This window comes from Leptinotarsa decemlineata, unplaced genomic scaffold (assembly GCF_025532065.1).
Source record: "Leptinotarsa decemlineata unplaced genomic scaffold, Ldec_3_MD MMD2_tig00000199_RagTag_RagTag, whole genome shotgun sequence".
NCBI lineage: Eukaryota > Metazoa > Arthropoda > Insecta > Coleoptera > Chrysomelidae > Leptinotarsa > Leptinotarsa decemlineata.
This window is the reverse complement of record NW_027412544.1, coordinates 12058834-12067592: the sequence shown is the minus strand read 5'-3', so window position 1 is coordinate 12067592 and position 8759 is coordinate 12058834. Positions and strand designations below refer to the sequence as shown.

At 33.7% G+C, this 8759-nt stretch overlaps 1 long non-coding RNA gene across 1 annotated transcript; it reads right to left on the bottom strand.

Annotated features, from left to right (window-relative positions):
• Nucleotides 1-902: 902 nt before the first annotated feature.
• On the bottom strand, nucleotides 903-3772 carry LOC141481434 (uncharacterized). The gene is made up of 2 exons (XR_012464977.1): nucleotides 2389-3772; nucleotides 903-2274 (listed from the first exon to the last, which is right to left on the bottom strand). It is a non-coding gene; the product is annotated as an uncharacterized lncRNA (long non-coding RNA).
• Nucleotides 3773-8759: the final 4987 nt, after the last annotated feature.

Here is an 8759-nt window from a genome sequence, read left to right as displayed (position 1 = left end):
AAAAAGACCGTATTGGATTTCGTATAGTTTGAAAAAAAAAATGAACAGGAAATAGGATTGAAAAAATTCATTTATAAAAATGAAAACGCCAGTGATAATTTTTGAAAATTACAACAGTTCATGTTCAGCGCCATCCACAACAGTTTGAGGTTGATTCAGGAAAAGATTATACATGAATCTTCTTGAGTGTATTCATATCCCACAATTTGAAAAAAGTGGTGAAGAACTTCATATACTTAGGTGAAGAAAGGGCATACTTCTAGTTCATCTCAATCTACCGTAAATTTAATGTTTATGTAGCGATGTTTGTTCTTTCGCATCATTTATCAAAAACTAATGTGATTCAAGATATGAGCGTCCTGATGTAAGTATTTCATGTCATTTTGTTACAAAATACCAATTTATATTAACAATAATTATGAAGTGTTGACGTAAAAACCGATATACAAACAGTGTTTTGCTGGTTTGCCTTTATTTTTTAAAAGCGAAGATATAAAAATGTCCAACAAGTGAAAAATCTGTGCTGGGCCGGTTAACCGCAAAAAACCAGGCCTTCAATCAAAGTTTATCGAATACTATAAGTTGGTTCACTCCAAGGAATTCGTTTGTCGGTACGGCTCAGGATTGCATTTTTTGCGATTTCCATAAATCATATCGCCGACAGACGATGTCTGGAAGCCGCCGGCCGCATGACAGTTATACGAGGGCAGTTCCTATTCGCGATATCTACAGGGGACGTTCCGAAGTTGAAACTTCGCTTGCTCGGTTGTATCAGACAGATAAACAAAGATACGAAAGTAGTTGTTTGTCGATCAACTTCTAGAAACATGATAGATAAACTCATGAATAAATGATCTAAGAAACAGATCAGAGTGATTTACTGATGAAATGATAAACATACATTCAGAAAAACATGTTTTATTAACAAAAATAATACAATTATATAATGTTATATGTTTATAAATGATTTAAAATATTCAATTTTACATTGCATGATTTATGTTTCCTAACAATCTTCATGTCCTGGTTCATGAATTTTAAAGTAAAGTATATCCGAACTCTTGTATATAAAGATATATAATAATCGAAGAGGAATTTTTGACATGGATGTGAGAAAAGAATTTTCGAATATTTTGTTTTCAAATACTGTCCAATTCCCTTCTCACTGCCGATTTTATCAAAATTTTCAATGAATATGTTTTCCATCTCTATTACATGGTCAACAATATCTCTTGATGGGAACTTGGGAAGCCAACGTGACTTTCATTTTTTGAAAATTATTTCGATAAATGTGGTCATTATTAAGTTTAAGAGCCAATTTATATTGTTTAGTTCTATCATAATTATACATTGTTTCTATGTAATGTTTTCTTGTTTCTCCACCCTGAAGTAAAAACTGATAGGAAAACAAATTGTTTCGTGTCGACTTCAGCAAGTGCGGGATATCAAACAAATATACAAGTTTATGATCGTCTATCAGAAATATGGGATTTTCGTCTGTAACATTCAAAGTTTTCACCAACTTCTGAAAATTTGAACCCTGATCGGAAACCACCCCCATGACATTTAGGCCTATACTTTTGCATCTTCGTACCGTTTTGAACAAAATATCTTTCAAATCATCAGAAGTTGCTGATGTTTTATAGAAAAAGTATGCAAGTGGTATTTTCCAATTGCTTGCCAAACCTCTGACCATTACTGTTAGAGCACTACTTGCTATGTCAGTAGAGGTCCCATTCAAACTTGTTTGGAAACCTACTATTTTGTCTCTGGAAATATCATAATAAAGATGAGATTTCAAAGATATTTCGTCTAGGCATAAAATACAATATCTTTCTTTCTCCTTCATGAGTCCAATCCTGAATTCAATAACACGAAAAATAAAATCGTTGAAGCCTGGTTCAACAATCCAATTTTTCGTGAAACGATGAAGTGTACTTTTTGACGGTAATCTACAAATTGTTGAAAATTTTTTGTATGCTTTCGGACCAAGAAAATAAAGAGTCAATGCAAACTGTTTGAATTCGTCACTATACCTGGACCCTTTTGGTGCTTTATTTATCAAAGAAAGCTGTGCTTTCAAGAGCTTACAATATTGCTCAGGATATTTTCGATCCAGAAAGTTGAAAACATCATCCAGAGTAAGTCCGGTTTCGTCCAGTGCTCTTTTTGATGTTGAAGCTACTGTTTTCTCTAGTGATACAATTTTTTTTCGTAATGCCACTTTTCTTGGAGTTCCCGAAGAGAGTTTAGCAGATGTTTGGCTGCATTCATCTAAAAGAAAGATGTACGTACTTTCAATAATTGTTTTCTTGTCATCGTTTTTTTTTTCCGAAGCATATAAAAATAGATCAGGTAAGTATATAATATAACGAAAAGATATTTCACCTCGTGATCCTAATTGATCCGTTTGAACCTGAGCATCAATGTAAATAAAATCCTTGCTAGTACCGGCAATGGCATCATCATCTGGAAGGTTTAAACAACAAAATTGATATTGTAAATTTCATATGTTAAAAAGTGGAATAAGATTTTTTCATCATTTGAATCTATAAACTTCACTGAACCAACCTTTCTGAGAACCATCTTGAAGCAGACGCAATGAAGGAACATCATAGCTATGAATACGAGAATTCACAATATCATCGGCTCTAAAATGTAAGCTGCAAATTTTAATTCTATTGTGACTCTGCTCTGGGGTAAGAGCAGCATATCTATGATTCCCAATGAAGCCTAATACATTTTTCCAACGTTGACACCTAAAAAAAAATTCAAGTATATCAATCGATAAACTGAACATTTTGAAAAAAGATTGAAATGAGTTTGGATTGGCAAATGCCGGCGGTATATTTCGTTATGAATAATTTTATACAACAAAACCATAAAAGGTATAGATAGGTAAAATAAAAATTAATGGTGAATATATTGAATGCATACCTTTCACTGTACTTTGGGCAGCGGAAAAACGAAATACCTGGGCTTCCCACCGTACTCAGACAACCATCCACTGAGCAATACGTCGACATTTTCACAAAATAAATATTTCGAACTCCGAACGAACACAACACTATCACAATACCAAAGTTTACCGACTCTGTAGTCTTTGACAATACCAAACAATACGGACAACCTTTATATCTCGTGTGCCGACGAGAATTGGTAACTTCAAGCGACACACTGTACTACCTCGGCTGGTAATTACCCGCTGTCGCTAGCGGGCGGCGAGATTTCTCAGATGTCGAAAAATGAGCGAGTGACACGTCTTATAGTATTCTGTAGTCTTTGCTTCAATGTAGCAGTTTTTGTGAGGAGTACTATCATGGTCAATGCCTCGGTTTTACGACGAATCAGTTGGATGCGTTGAGGTTCGAAGGCGCATCGTGGAATTGCGCCGATTGCAGGCGCGAGCAGGAGCATCCTTAATCCCGTGCCTCACAGAACTTTGGTGTAAACTCCATCCAACGACAGTCGCTTCTCTCTCGAGGTGTGCCGCGAAGCACTCAGGTTACCTCAAACGAAATATTCGATATACTTCAGCAAATGAGAGAAGAGATGCGATTGCCTAGGGAGTCTGTTGCCTTTGGTAGCTGAAAAAAGATAACGGATTTTCAAACTGGAATGTCTAAAATGAGAGAGCACATGAAAATTGTCGAAAACGTTCAACTAAAAGAAAAAGTTGATTCATTAACCGTTAAATTCAATGAGCTCGATCAAGCAAGTCGAATCAAGAATCTTGAAATACATGGAATTCCGGAAAGAGAACTTAGTTCAAATTTTGAATAAAATTGGGGATCACGTCAAATTTTCGATTAATGAGAATATGATTGATTGTATTCATCGTGTTCCAACTAACAGAAAATTTTCTCCTAGAGGCAAACCAAAAAATATAATCGTTACTTTTTGTAGTCGCAAGTACCGCGATGCTTTACAAACATCAGTAAAAGCTAAGAAAATGGATGCTGGATCAAATAATTTAGCCTTGGAAGTGGTTGGCATTCCTGATAAAATTTATATCAATGAACATCTTACACTGATGAACAAAATTTTGCATAAAGAAACTTGGCAAATTGCCAAGCAAAAAGTTATAAGTTTGTCTGGATAAAAAATGGAAGCATTTTCGTGAGAAAATCCAAATATTCACCTATTCTGCACATTAAAAATCATGACATGCTTCAGAAAGTATAAATCAAATCTACTCGTAACATCATTAACTTATTTTGTAGCAAAAATGGCTTATACACTGAATATTTATTATCAAATTTGTAGAGGACTTCGGTGCAAGACAAATGAATTCTATTTGAATATTTTGTCCAGTAACTATGACATGATATGTCTCACAGAAACATGGTTGAATGGCAATGCTGAACTTTTCAACGACAAATATGTCAGATCCTTCAATACTCATTGCAATGATATTGAAATATTGAGGTTACCTTTCCTTAGATTTAAAAAGTATGTGAAATCTATTTTTATTTATAATTAGTTATCAGTCCTTCATATACTGTTTTTTTTTTTAAATTTTTTGTTAATATTGATTACTATATAGTGTAATGTACTCAGCCTTTATATTTTGTTTACTCACTATCTTTTATATGTAAAATGAGGATATTTTTTTGGTTTATTCTGTTATTATAAATCACAGATTGAAAAAACAAAGAAAGCACGAAACACCTTTGGAACACAATAAATAGTACAGAATGTAAGAAACAAAAATCAACCATCAAAAAATTATCACAGACAATGAGGTATTGACCGATGACCTAAAAATTGCAAATGCCTTCAATAAGCCCTATGCGGAAGTGGGAAAAAACTGGCCTCATTAATTCAAAAACCGAGTACGGACCCTGCAGTACCTAGAAAGTCTCTGTCACATTCAATATTTCTTTCACCTGTAGAGAAGGAAGAAATATGTCAGATTATAAATTCATTAAAACCAAAGAAATCATCGGGAACTGATAAATTTAAATCGTAGAATGTCTTAAGGAAATTCAAAGAGAGAGAAATTCAATATAATTAAAACTGGTGTATGTTCCTCCATACTCAAAGTAGCCGTTATCAAACCACTTTATAAAAAAAGAAATAAATGTGTGATTGACAATTATAGACCCATTTCACTGATATATATATATATATATATATATATATATATATATATATATATATATGTGTGTGTGTGTGTGTCACAAGTTACTGTCCTTGGGCCACTACTGTGATAATGTATGAGGATGAAAATTGGAATGACTTGAAAGAAAAGGTAGAGTCTGATATGCCGAAGATAATTGACTGGTTTAATCATCAATTATCAACAATAAACTTTGAAAAAACTGAATTTCTGACTTTTACAGCTTACAGAAATCATTTACCAAATTTCAACACCCTCAATATACATAACAATGAGTTGGTTATTGATATAATATAATGAATATAAATTCTTGTCAAATGTTGAAAAAAATAATCAGAAACTACGTTCTTACTATGAATCGAGATCTGGTTCGCTCTCTCATTGACTAACTGACCTTCTGATTCTTATGTTATTAATACATTTTTATATGAATCGATATAGTTTGTCAATTCTAATAATTCGCAAATTGTATGTTTGTGTATTGTTAACTTTATTGTAGTCATATCTGAAACAATTGTCAAAATGTTAAGAATCTATATAGAAATTAACAAAGTGATACCAATTCAAACCATTGTATATTGTAAACAGCAAAAAAAATTGTAAATTTATTTGCGCAACTTTAGTTTTAGTGGGAAATCCATGTTTATTTACATCTCAATAACAATTAATTCTAGTGTTATGTAACATTTTTTTGGTAACATTTTTTTGGTAAATAAACTTATTATTATCAGTATTACTTGTGTAATGAATAAATGCATAAATAAATAAATAAACGAGTAATCATAACCATAAGATTTGAAGGTTGCGAACTTATGACGAAACGATAATCAAATTGAATTTTCAAATAACCTCTAATAACCATCTATCTACATATCTTTGGAAAAAAATTTACTGATCTAATATATTTTGTAAATTGAAAAACTGAAATTTTACTCGATTATTTGACATTATTTCTACAAACTAATTGAAATAATGGCAATTACGTATATATGTCGTTAAAGTAGCATTTTAAAATGTTTGCAGATTAATTGTAATAAATATGACTTTTTTAACTATCACCCATCTTCAAAGAGCTAAATAAAAATGTTGTAGGAGGATAGAACTCGAAGTTAATGGAAATAGAGTCTAATATGATTGTAATAATCAACCGTGAATAAATTTCCACTGACGAACAAGCAAGTTCAATGAAAACTTCTTGAAACAATGTTTCAAGAAGTTTTCATTAACCTTTGAACATTGAAATGTTCTTAACTATGCGTCTCCTAAAAGTTTTTTTTTTTTCAAATGAAACAGTCAATCTTCGAATACCAAAGATAATTGAGGTTCCCCAAGGCGATCAGTTGAAAAGCCAAGCTTCGACATTAACCGCCGATGAGATTCGTTCTTTGTCTACCGCTGCAGATTTCACTGCCAGACAACAAGTTGAAAACGACAGCCCAAACACGAAGCGTTTATGAATCAACACCAGACAGGACGGTTTCGACCCGCGTAGGTCTCTTCAGTAGTGCTAGGCTGAACCACAAATGCACTGCTGGACAAAACTGTCCTTAAAGAACAATCCTGGGTGAATAAGAGCGATGGCATCTTCCGTTATAGATACTCCATCTATAGGATCGGCAAAGAACTCAATTTATGGATATAAAAATAATCACCACAAGGCGAAAGCTTCAGTACTGCAATTTTTGACGTCACAGAACTACAATCTTTTTCTCGACGCGCGTTTCACCAATCACAACCGATAGTTAAACTATACTAATGCCTAACTTTAGCTTCACTTTTCCATTTTACATCAATTCAAATTATATCAATGATTTTCTCAAAAAAATAGTCATAAATATCTCTCGATATTTGACGGTAATTTCAACAAAGTGATACCTAGCACTTTGTTGACATTACCACGTTGAAATTAAGACCTCGTTGATTCCCAGCTCGCACAGCCTTCTATTTCAGAGAGTTGTTCACAGGGGGTCGACAGCTGTTCAACGTAAAAACATATTTTAACATTGTCTATCAACAGATTCATATAGAAGTGGGGTTGCAATTTCGATGACTATAGGAAGAATACTTCAATAGCGTTTTTTATTGGTGAACTAGTTCACGTACGAAGTATTTCTATCCTTTATCAATAGACGATACAGATGCACTAGTTTTATCGATAGAAATCGATATTGGATATCGATGATAAAGGACCTGATGTCCTTTAAAAAATGGCGGTAGCAAATTCCCCTGTATGACCTGTTACGTTCCCGTTCAGTGACGAAAGAAACGAAATTGAAATAAATGTTATTTGGGATATAGCTGAAGGCAACGGATATGTTTTAAACACAGTAGGGAAATTGACAAGAAAACCTAAAATTTAGGGAGCATCTTCGTAAATCTTTGACTTATCGAATTAAGGCTATGGTAGAGTTCCTATTTATAAAATTCCATTGTTTATTTTCAGTTGAATCCTTCTACTGAATCCTGTCAAGAAAGATTTCCCGTTATTCCTAGACAAGAAATTTTTGGTGACTGAAGTGTAAGTTAAGGAAAGAATATAAAGGAAAGGATATAAATAAATGACGCTTCAATAGGTCATCATCAAGTTTTGATGTATGGAAGGTGTCTTTGTTTGGGATTTATTTTACATTACAAGTTTCAGTTTTACCTTTCAGTAGAAAATAGAAAATAAAAGAATGACGTATGCTAATTACTACCGTACTGTTCGGAAAGAGAGAGGAGAAAGTGAAATAACTGATGAATCATCAAAAAAACGTACTTTGCAGTCAGGAGAACAAGACACTTGATACTTTCATTAATGTTTTTCATTATGGTTAGTTTTTTTATATATTTATATTTTTCCTATTTTATCCAAATTATCATATTATTATGCCATTGCTTTTTTCACAAATTATCAAGATATTATCATGATATATTTTATATTGCATGAAATGAAAAAAATCATGATGAATAGATGAGTGACGAAGTTATCAACCAAACTGTCTCTGATGTTTCGTCTACGACTGCGTTAGATATTATCGAAAGTGAAGAGGCGACCAACGAAGAGCTTCAGTCAGGAAAAGTTCATATATAAATACCTGCACACCTTGGCCAACAAATTTAGAATTTCTTCGGGAGCGTTCTTTGGTACGATTATGAACTTACAAAGTTTCCACGTTCAACCAAATTCCAAACGGCACGGTTTAACCAGCTATCTCAACCCTGAACAACCACCCTCAGAAGTCGAAACTCGTGCGAACTAAGGACTAACGAGGTCTTACCTTTTAACGTATGATTCCTAACACGGGTTGGACGATAGCAAGTGAAAATCGAGCGTTCAGCCTGCATCTTGAACTGTCGACTCACACATCGGCCGATTGACTGAGTGAACAAAGCACCCACGTCAAACCGCCCGGTTACCTACCGACCGGTGCAGCGAGAGTCTTGAAATCTCGAAAGTGAAACACTTTTTTCGAGCCTACACTCCAAACTGAGCAGCATGGCTGTTTGAATACCTGAAAGCTCGATAATAGCAATCTATCTAGCGCAAATAGCACCTTAGTTCAGCAGCGTATGACACAATGATTGAAGTGAGGGGTTCATTCACCCACAATAAAGTTGGGTGTACTCTTATCGACTCATCAGTCAGCTTGAGTCA